Raw genomic sequence first — 12,116 nt, 5'->3', positions numbered from 1 at the left:
TATATATATAAGAACAACATATAATAATGAAATAGATTTAGGAACATTCATACACCGGTTCGACTGTAATGTCAAAATTACCATTCGTCGAATGGAATACTACAGAAAAAGATAACCAAACAAGAACACTCTGTGCTATGCAATACCACATGTCTCAATGAAAATATGCTGCCTAAATACCTAATATATATATATATATATATATAAATATATATATATATATATATACAAACGCATATGGAGAAGGTTAATGGGAAACAATATATACACCAATATGCATGTATATGTGCATGTTATTTAGAAAATAATAGTATGTATATATATATATATATAGATTTTGTGCAACTGCATGTAAATACAATATACGTACATACACAAACACACACGTATATATATAATTATGTATGGGCGTGTATATATATATATATATATATATATATATATGCATACACATGTAACTTTTAATTGGAAATGATTCGCTATTATATATGTTTATATGTGTATATATGATGCTATTTGGAAGGCAATGTATGTTATATACATATGTATGTAAATATATATCTATATTAATTTCAAGTAAACAGTATTATGTATATATATATATATATATATATATATATATATATATACATACATACTGAAAGATGGAGAGAGAAATAGGGAGATAAAATATTCATGTACATAAAAAGAAGTGATAGAAAAATTTATTTGCTCGGTCTTGTGAATTTGCCAAAATCGGTAAATCAGGAAAAATAGGGATCTCGACATGCGAAGAAGAATTGTTGAAAGCTGTGAGTAAGAGAATGCAGCAAACTCTTGGATTCTTGCCAGTTCCAGCCTAACCCTAACCTGACCAATATCAATAATCCAAACCATTTTCAATTCCAGTTTCAGATTCTATACTCCATCTACACATTGAGAAGCATTTAAGAAAAAGAACACAAATAGAAAAGTACATTTTATGGTCGGTTCAATTTTTCACTTACTTCATGAGGCTGGGTGCAGTTAGCGTCGTCGCCTGTGGACTCAGAGTGCTACGTTCGAATACTGTTATGACTAGTGCATCATTTTCATTAATCTAAATCTAAAACCGATCTCTCATCGCCTGCCAGTGTCTTGTCAACTCAGATCCCCTTCCCCCCCACCCCACCCCCAAAAACGAACATGTTCATTATACACATTATTTGGAATCTTTCGGACTATTATTCTGATCTTGAGTGTTCAATTCACAACGTTTCTTCATGTTTATCTTAGCGAAATCAACAATCTTTCTGCCAAACTCGAAAGTCTGCAAGGACCACTGGCGTAATAGGTAAAGTGCTTGGTGAAATTCAGTTTTAAGTGACACGATTCCACAGGTTGAAGGTTCAGTCCTTAGTGTGGGCGATACACAGAATACAACAGTGACTTATTTAGGACTTCTCCCCAGTAATGGCTGACGGAATGACAGCATAGCATAAATAAAGGTTTTCGTTTGAAATTACTTGCACATCCATGAGTCTGATAGCAATATTCTTGCATTCGACAAGATACACCTGAAGAAGGTAAGAGATTACATCAAACGAAACGTTTAAAAAATAACACTTAAGATGAGAACAGAAGTCCGTATTATACGGATAATATAAATTATAAATCCTCAGTTCAGAAACTCAGAAACATTATATTATTTTATTATATTTTCAAATTAATAGGTAGCCCTCAGCTTTCAATGCTAATAGAATCGAGTATTCCCAAACGGTGACTCATCTATGTACTGACCAAGCAAGACATTGCTTAACTTTGCTGGTCTTTTTAAATACTATTAGTATTACAATATCAGTATTATAAGTTGCGAATTAAGGGTAAATGTAGCAATCCAAGGAAAAGAATGGTGCCATCCCTTACATTTTGGTGTAGTAGTAAATAAAAAGAGAATATTCGTGTCGCTCTCGACTATGGTTGATACGTTTCTTTTTTTAAATTTTATATCAATGCATAATACAGACATCCAGAAAAACTAAAAAAAAATCTCTTATTAAAAGCAGGCCTGTTAAAGAAATAAATACCTATAATTTTTATAATTTAATTCATTAAAAAAAAAGAAGCTTTTTTCATGTTTACATATTCAAGCAAATACGGCATCAGCAGCAGATGGCTCGAAGAATTAGTATTTTTGCTTATATACTGAGTGGATTGTCTCTCTCATCGTGAGACACGAAGTAATAGTTTATTTATACATATCTTTATTAAACAAAGGCACACTCGTATTATTATGTAAGAGAAGATGCTTGAACAAAAAAAAAATGGAAGTCAAAACGAAATTGAGTTCTATTTTTCTTCACTCTTAGGACTCTTGCTACTGAAAAATATACAAAAAAATAAAATAAACGTTGACAAAAGCATGTATTTAAACTATGAAATCATCGTCACTTATTATTATTGATGCCAGGATAAATTGCATACGTTAATTTCAAACGTGTGCGCTTGTTCAAAACGTGTCCATTTACAGAAAACTTTCCTATAAGTTTCAACTGTTTAACGGATTTGATTAGATATATTTACTAGAAGAATACCAGTCTTAAGATGGGTAAATGCTTTATCCTTAACAGAACATTAATTTTATGTCACCTTGCAAATATTAAAATCACCATATAATCATACTAAACCTTAAGTCAAGAATCCTTGCTCTAATTCTGTTCTAGGAAATTTTTTATATGTTTGATTCTAGAAAATGTCTAAATTTAAGACTGAAGAAAAATTTGAAATTCAGGGAAACTTGATTCATTGGTGGCTAACGATTCGAGATCAAATTCAATGCAAATATTATGTATTGGAATTTTGAAATCGTGGATTGTGCTCATATAATGCACCATAAAAACTTTTAAAATACTCCAAAGAAACTGAGATTTTGGGGACATTTATTAGTTGATATCGAATACCTAATTTTTAATTCCACACAAAAGTTTCAGAGTTTGAATTTTCATAAAAGGCTTTCAGCCTCTTTTTTACTCCATTCGCATAAAACTGAATTTAACTACAGTCTACATTTTTACTCCTTATGTGTTCCAAAATACATAATGGTCGATAAATTAGTTCACGAGTGTATCCCGTATATACTGCTATATAAACACAAACATACTTAACGACAGAGAAAACGGTATATTATAGGAGCTGGAATGTTCAGCCTTAGTTGGATTCATAATATGTTTCTGAAATTTTGAGTTGAAGATTCACTAATTCGCAGTTGTATTTTAAGTGTCGCTCCTCTGACGTTGAAGGTTCAAGCCTCAGTGCGGGTGACGTTCAAAATATAATTGCAAATTATTTAGGACTAACTAAACGAGAGCATGCTACCCCGATGGATTAAATAAAGGGTTCCGTTTGAAATTATGTGCAGATTCCTGAGTTTGATTGAAAAATTCCCGAGTTCAGCAAGTACACTCAAAGAAGGTCAGCGATTACATAATCAGAAACGTTGCGAGGATAGCCCTCAAGATGAGAAAGATAGTCCAAAGAATCAAAATAATAAGGATTCCTAATATTGTTATGCTCTTTTGTTTAATAATAACCAATCAAACAATTTAATTAATAGAAGTTATTTATAAAGAGTTAACTTAATTCGATATAATTGACTGAAAATATACAAACTCCATTAAATGATTCTGCCACACAATTTTTTACAAAAAATTATCATTCGTTTTATGGAACCATAAGTATGCCTTCACACGGCGTATGTCAACAAAAGCTCTATTTACTAATTTCCTTTACCATCTGTTGGTTTCATCAATCCATCAGCAGCTGCGTTAATCCTAAGATGAAAGAATATGATTTTCTAATCAGCCAGATGCAGTTTTTAAAAAAAGTCATTAATGTCTTCCCGCTAGTCGAAATTTCCCAATCGACAACAAAAATCATTCATTTTCAAAGAAATGTCCAGTTATTCTTCTGTTTTGTATAAATAGTTTCTTAGCTGATAGTTTTTGCAAGGCATCATGGGAGTTTAGAGAAATAGGAATATGATGAATTTATCTAAAGAGGGGTGATCGGATTTAATGCATAAGGAAAAGGAAATGAAAGAAGAAATGGGGGAAATGGAAAGAAAGAAAACAACGCAGGAAATTCCAAAGAATAAATGATATAATCCAAAAATCAGAAGATAAATGAAATAATCAAATTAAAAATGGAAATTGAAAGAGATATATAGATGCAAAAGAAAGAAAGTCAAATAAAAACGTAGACAAAAGTGAGGAAATGAAGAAAATCGAGAAAAAAAATGGAGAAAGCAAAGAAAGTGGATAAAAGATATGACAAACGGAAATTCAAAAGAAGGAAAATACAACATGAAAAATGAAAAGAAAAGGAAGGGAAACTATGAGAGAAATAAAACGAAATTAACCAAGAAAAAATTACGCTAAAGTGCGAAAAAAAAACGAAAAGAAAAAAATAAAGACAAAAGAAAAAGAGAATCTCGAAAAAAAGATTGAAAAAGAAACAAAAAAAAAGAAAAAGAAAGAAAAAATTGAATAAAAGTGCAGCGAAAAAATAAAGAATTACAGTAAATTGGTTTTGGTTGTTTCGTGTTGGTTGTTAGAATTGTGTTTGATTCACGAAAATATGGAATATATGAATCAAGATCAGAGAAACAATCCATATTGATGAGTCATAGGGAAGGGCCATTTTGTTTTAGCTTTTTGTATTTGGTTCCAGCCATGGAGAATATCAATAGAAAGCTGAAGAGTTCCAGAGTGGAAATAGATGATAACAAGAAATGGTAATCTTTAGTTGCGTCCACTTAATCTGCATGTTTAGTGATAAAAAACATTTTTCAAATTTAAGCATGGCAGACTAAAGAAAATTCTATTTCAAACTTAAGCAGGACACTACAAAAACGAATTTAAACATTACGAACTAAAATGTGATTTCACACTTAAGCATCAGAAACTAATGAAAATGCGATTTCCAATTTAAACATTGCCGACTGGTTAAAAGGCGACTTAAAATTTTAAAATGACAGATTGATGAAAATGCTATTTCAAACTTATGTATGGTATGGTAGACCAAAGAAAATTCGAATTCAAACTTAAGCATGAGACTGACGAAAATACGATTTTAAATTTAAGTATTCAAGATCAACGAAAATTCTAATTTAAATTTAAACATGACAGATCGACGAAAATCTTATTTCACACTTTAAGCATGGCAGTCTGATGAAACTGATTTCAAAGTTAAACATGACAGACGAAAACAAATGTTATTTCAAGCTTTAACATGGAAGATCTAGGAAAATACTGTTTTGATTTTAAGCATAACAGACTGACTAAAATACGAATTAAAACCAAAAATATAAAGAAAATTGTCTTTTTAAAATAATTCTTGAGTCAATCCAACCCAAATTATAAATTCAAATTCAGGCAAGTCCATAAATCGAACATCATAAGGTTTGAGACTAGACTGACTATTTATTGAAAAAACGATGACTTTTATAACGATACGAGAATGCGACTTAAGAAAAACAAAACAAAAACAAAGCCACAAATAACTAAGACAAAAAGATTTAGTCACTCAATAGACTCGGAAGTTTTTGTAGTCAATAATAATTAAATTTACGAACGAGACAGAACTTCATGAAATGTAAGAACATACAGATTCTTGTTAGTTTCACTCTATTGAACACGTGTCACAAATCGCTTACCGCAAAGGGTCGAGTTTTCAACAGTTCACAAAATATCAAGCAACGTTGAGCAATGAACCAGAATGTTGACCATTTCATTATGGTTAATCTGATGAAATTAGAATTAAGTCATTTATTTTCTTCTGAGGATTTCGGTTGGTCGGCAAAGTCTGATACAACGACTGGACACGTAATCATATTCGGTTTAGTATTCGTTTTTCATGTTGCCATGTGTTGGACAGCTTTAAGGAATTGATTTGCGACCTAATCTATCTCTGATCAGGTCTTTTTATATACGTTTTTCTCTCGAGTTCTTGTGGTCCCGTAAAGGACAGTAAGACACAGTTCGGTAATTAGTGAAAACAAAATATATTGAATAGAAAAATAAATACAACAAACAAAAAGTTTGGGTATACGTCAGTCCGACTGCCACATGGGCATGACTCGTGTATAACTTGTATGCTAACGACATATTCTCTCAGTCACTATACTAAGTGGAAGAGTTTATTATTATTTATAGGGTGGATACGCCACAAGTTCATTGTTATCTTTTCATCCCATTTCCTTAGTCTGCCTTTTTTGTGAACTGAACATGCTATCTTGATTGAACATCTACAAACCCAAGAACTCTAATCTATGCTTTCAACATGACTATACTATTGAAGTCTCTTTATACATTCATCTCCCTATAATCTCCAGATTTAATCTTCCTTTGATGTCATCAGAACTAAGCCTGTCTTTAAGACTCATATTACACATCCATCACATCATTCACATATCTTTTCTCACCATGCAACGCATGTCCTCGACCTTCAGTAGGCAGATTTCACTTCCATACATCATCACATTATGTACACAAGCCTGATAGAATCTTCCATTGGTTGACAGTGGTTAGTAATCGTGGAGGTTTCCTAAACTAATTCTATCCAGTCCTAACTCTTGCAAACATCTTAGCAGCTGCTACACTCTAATGATATCACCAAAATAACAAAACGTCACGACAACCTCAATCACTTCGCCATCCAGATATACTGTCTCTACATCTCCATTGTCTTAGAATTCTTGTACAAAATGGTTATCCTCTCTCAATCTACCAGTAATTCTATCGCACTTCTTGTGTACCTAATTCTTACAAGTACCATAGAAGATTTAATTGCACTCAACTCTCTGCACAAATTGAGCAGGGGATCTTTAATCTCCCGAGGAAATTAACAACACTACAGCAACTGATCACCACTTTGATCTAGGTAAAATTAATTCTTAGACCTTTACTTTCCCAAGTATTTCTCCAAGTCTTTAACTAATCATATGAACGTACACATCACATTCTCCTAAGTACCTCATTATATAGCCCCTAAAATGTAAATTCATAGTTTACCGTTATTTCTGTCTTCATCTTGTTTATTCTAAAAATGATTTACACTCAAATTAGTTTTCATTAAATTATGAAATTTGTTCTGGAAATAGTTTATTAAAAATATATTATTATATTAGACAAAAATCTAATGATATCCAGCATTTAATATTTGAAATCGTTCTTGACAATAAATTTCATGTAAAAGAATAGGGATTCAAGAAGTATGTTATGTATTTTTAGACGTCCCATTGATCAACTGATGCTTTCATTATGGCACTTTATTATAAAGTAAGTAAATCTGAAAATTCATTTACATATTTATAATCATTTTCACACGCCACAGCTCAAAAATTCGATTCGTCCTCCTTAGAGCTCATCATCAGAACATATCCGAACTCAGGATTTGAAACCCAAGACGAATACTTTGCCAGATGAGCGAAAGCCAACCGTGGACCCTTCTCAACAAGAAGTTGAGTCATCCGACTACTAAGAACCTAGGCAGATGTTTTGCATGCCGTGGCATTGTCTGGTTATATATAATGTCACATTCAATCTAATATTTAGTATCACGATCCTTTATTTATTAATATAATCATTTTGCTTAGTATTTTAAATGGCACGAAAAATTAACAAGAAAAATTTGCTGCAAGGAAGGATTGATTTTAGTCAGAAACAAGATTAGAAAATAAGCAGTTACCACTACAATTAATGTTCCTTAAGAGATGTCACGTTGGACAAAATCAAGTTCGAGTGAGATTTAAAGCAGGGTTTTACAGTTGGAGGCCTTTCCTCATGCCAAACTCTTACAGATTAGCGGTCTGCGTATTTTATTGATACAGATCCTCTCAGTGAGTTACCAGTCAAGGCTACAGTCCTCATTCGACAGATTTGGTTAGTTAGCTTTTCAGGTGCCTAAAACCTGCCATAGCTGATTCTTTTATAGCAGGTATTTCATAGTGACACATCTGATTAGGATGAGTTCTACGCAGTTCTAGAATTAACTGCTAGTTAGGTATTCACGGCTGGACATATGAATGAAGGGCATTCTCTAATCAAAATTACCAGAATTTGGGAGGAAAGTATATGGGAGATGGCTGTTCAACACTATGTCTTTGGAAATCTAAATGGTTGAAAACTGAACCATAACTGATTTATTTTAATTATTATTTTTTTTTTAGTTAAGAATCAGTATTTATCAATCCCAAAAAGGTCATTCTGGGATAAAAGTGAATGGGTTTGTCAGGTTGACAGTAGGACAACACGATTATGATTCATAACAATGATTGAAATCGAATAAAATTTGATTATTTAAGAGGCAGATATAAAAATTTATAAGAATATGTTCACCAAATGAGCAGCAGTAAACAATACTTTTGTTAAAATAACTATTTTAGAACATCCGTGACCTGCTTATATTGTGCACTTTCAGAACAAGTTCCCTTTTCACACATAGTTTCCAATCCTCCCATAGTGTTGTTGATCATCAGTTTAACAATCTTTTTAACATCAAGTGGATCGATCATAGCCTTGGTAAAGGGTGTCTTTCACTCTCTTCTCCTCTCTCTGTCTCTCTCTCTGTCTCTCTCTCTCTCTCTATATATATATATATATATACACATAGACTAGATCTACGCAGCATTGCCCAGTATTAAACGTAACGTTAAATTCTTTAATATAAAAAAAAACAAAAACTAAGATATGGTCATGCGAGTATAAAGTTTTTTTTCTAAATAGTTCAATTCTTGTAAGTAAAAAAAAAATACTTGAGCTGAAACCGAAATCAAAATACAGTAAGTCAAGTACGATAACTACTAGGCCAGCTTGACATTATCTTTAAAAACTCTTTTAAAACTGATTTATTCTTAACATAAGGTGAACGATTCATGCATGAGCAGTCATGAAATAGCAAACAGATAAAAATATGATGACTCCCACGTACCAATTTTTCAGTTTTAGCCCCTTAGCAGCCCTATATATATATATATATATATATATATATATATATATATATATATATATATATAGATAGATAGATAGATAGATAGATAAACTAAGTCGCCACTTATCAAGGGCTATAAACTTTTTTTTAAATAAAAGAAAAAAAAACAAATAAGTAAATATTTTTTTAGTCATGTAATTTGTAAACTTTATCAGTTCCTCCCCCGTTATTTGGAATGGAAACTTGTGAGGTGTACCACCACTATTACTACTACGACTATGGAATACCTTCTCCTCTTCTTTTCTGTAGCTTTCTCTCTTTCCTTTTCTTTCCACTAGATTTTATCAGAGGCTTTTTGGCCAATCAGAATCGAGAACTTACAGGCTCAAAAGTAAAAAGCGTAGATGAGACAATTGGAAGAAGAAAGAAGGCCCCATGTGGACTGAGGGCGAAGGACGCTCTCCAAGTTTCCTTTTACGCAGGAAGAACTCAAAATGCTAACTCCTTTGATATTAACTTTGCCTTAAATAAGGTCCACAAACATCCACAAACAGTTTATTTCCATACTGTAAATATTTACTCTTGTTGAACATCTAAGAAATAATTTAAGTGAATTAATATCTTGGAATTCATATTTTGTTTGTTTTTAACGATATGTTTTATCACAAGTTAAAGGCCCCTAATAATAAAAAATGGGGATTTTATGTGGTGACCCTCAAAGCGACCTCTTTGGTCAATGACATTGCTAATTAGATGCTATGTATAAAATGTGACATTAAATATTCCAACTCGTCATGAAAGCTAGAACTATTTATAAAAGGATTATTTTCAAATTCAACTGAGATGATCTGAGATTGTAGCAGTTTCTGTTTCTTGTGTTAAATGTCTAAAACAGATGTTTATATTATTGAAGACATTTCAAGGCCTTCTGAGATCGCTTCGTTCTGTATTGTTCTACACAGTGAGACTAAGGTGAAGTCAAGAATAAGCATGTGTTGTTCATGTCAGGTTTTTATTAGCTGGATTTTTAAATGTCTGAATGGTACACTGTCCTTTGTGTGAAATAGAGATAAGATTCGTTTTTATCTATGGCATTACGTCAGTGAAGAGTTCTAATAAAGGGAGATAACTTATAACTGAGATAATATAACTGACGGAGATAACTTATAAGTGACTATTGCAAGAGAGATAATTTATAACACTCCAGGTATTACACTTCTTTTGTTCGACAGATAACGAATATTTTCTTAAGTGAGATAGTACTTCTTTTATGACTACACTACAAACTGATCCCATTACGATCATACATATATGATCAGCTGTGTGTGAAAGAGAAAGTAATGTCTATGCTAGTTTATTAGTATTATGCTGTAGTGCAAAATGTTAGATATAGACAATTTTCGTTTCTTTGAAATGTACCAAAACTCGCACTGACGATGTGTATAAATTTAGACTATTAACTATATTTAATATTGTTTGCATTTTTCATTCATTTGTTTACTGCAGACACAGAGATGGAGACAACGATCAAGAATCTATGTATAAGTTTGGATTAATTGTTTTGTTTTATGGTATATCAACTCTTTTCAGATTCTTTAATGCCGAATCCAATAATGTTGGTAAAAGTTTTATGCTTGAAATTATTAATGTCTTCAAATATTTATTCATGGCATTTGGTTTGGTTTGGTCTTTTTGTAAAGGAACATTTTTATTTTTTGTTTTAGACTTTGTAGAACATGATTGAGTCTGTCAAAAATAAGGAAAAAAAAAGCATTAATGTTGGGGTGCATTTTAGATGAGAAATCCGGTATCGTAAGACAGCCTGATCTGGCAGCAACAAACATAATCTATGTACAAATATGTATGTATCTTGCTCAGACTATTATCTACAGAGCATGTCGTGATAATCCCGAATGTCAGCTTCCTTTAAACACGTTGCTTTATTGGTAAAGATAACAAGGCACTCAGATTACATTGCAGATCTGAAAACCTGTACTTGGATAGGATATATGTGACGGCCGTGTCTTTGGAAATATATGAAAACACACGTTGACAATTAAAAAGATAAGATTTTAAATTGAAAAGATAAACATTAACGCTGGTTAGAAATAGTCGACAATAAATTCATTAAAAGGATGAATGAAAGATATAAAAATATGTTTAACGAACAAAAGCATTTATTTACAATCGTGTGATATTATAAGTAAATTATTTAAACAGTTAAATGTTGTGTTTGAAGAATGTTCACGGTATGAAAGTCACATGTATTAAAAATGTGTACGTTTATGGTTTTTATTAATGTGAATATGGCTGCTATAGCTCACGAGACATTGTGCCTATACGGCATTTTTTTTCATCTTTTTCTTCTAGGGGGTGGAAAATCCAACCAGATGTCTGACATTTACCCCTATTTTATGGAGTCCAACCGAGAGATCTTTTTAGGATTCTAGCCGTCACTTCCAGTGCAATCGTTTGTATCTCACTTGCACTTGGTTCACCGGGTATACTTACTAAGTACTTTTTAAAGTTCTTTTTCATAAGCCCAGTTGCTTCTATGATGATTGGTATAATTGAAACCTCTTTTAATTTCCAATTTCGTTTCATATCAAACATAAGTCCTTGAGTTCAGGAGTAGTCATTAGCTTTTCCTGCTGCAAAGAGCAAGAGCAAGCATAATGTCATTTTAGCAGGCTGTCTTGTTTCTGGTAAAACTGTCTTTTTCGTTATGGAGTTTGTTTTATTAAAAATTGATATTTCACACAGATCTACTACGTTTATTGTTTCAAATGAATGGGAATCATTTTCATTGGTTGAAACAGGTCGGGTTAACACCTTTCTGTGAAATGTTATTTTCTTTATTTCCGGAAGTGAAACGGACAATGAGCTACTGATTTGATTGCATCCCATTTCCCTTGATACAAAAAGGTAGAAATGGAAAGAAAAATTAGCTGATATATATATACACACACATTATATATATATATATATATATATATATATATATATATATATATATATATATATATATATATATAAAACGTGAATGTTGCGTGAAAAAAAGGAAAATATTGTTTGATAAATCCATGTTATATATGTATACAAATTCACAAATTATTGAAAATTATTTCATATGGAAAAATCGTTTGTTAGAAAAGTTAAATATTCTCATG

At 31.8% G+C, this 12,116-nt stretch overlaps 1 protein-coding gene across 8 annotated transcripts in view; it reads right to left on the bottom strand.

Annotated features, from left to right (window-relative positions):
• Nucleotides 1-12,116, bottom strand: part of LOC145292083 (dorsal-ventral patterning tolloid-like protein 1) — a 2,157,643-nt gene that overhangs the window by 1,843,698 nt on the left and 301,829 nt on the right. The gene's annotated exons all lie outside the window — the stretch shown is intronic.

This window comes from Euprymna scolopes, chromosome 13 (assembly GCF_053919585.1).
Source record: "Euprymna scolopes isolate OS-2025 chromosome 13, ASM5391958v1, whole genome shotgun sequence".
Lineage (NCBI taxonomy): Eukaryota > Metazoa > Mollusca > Cephalopoda > Sepiida > Sepiolidae > Euprymna > Euprymna scolopes.
This window is presented reverse-complemented; position numbering and strand designations above follow the sequence as displayed.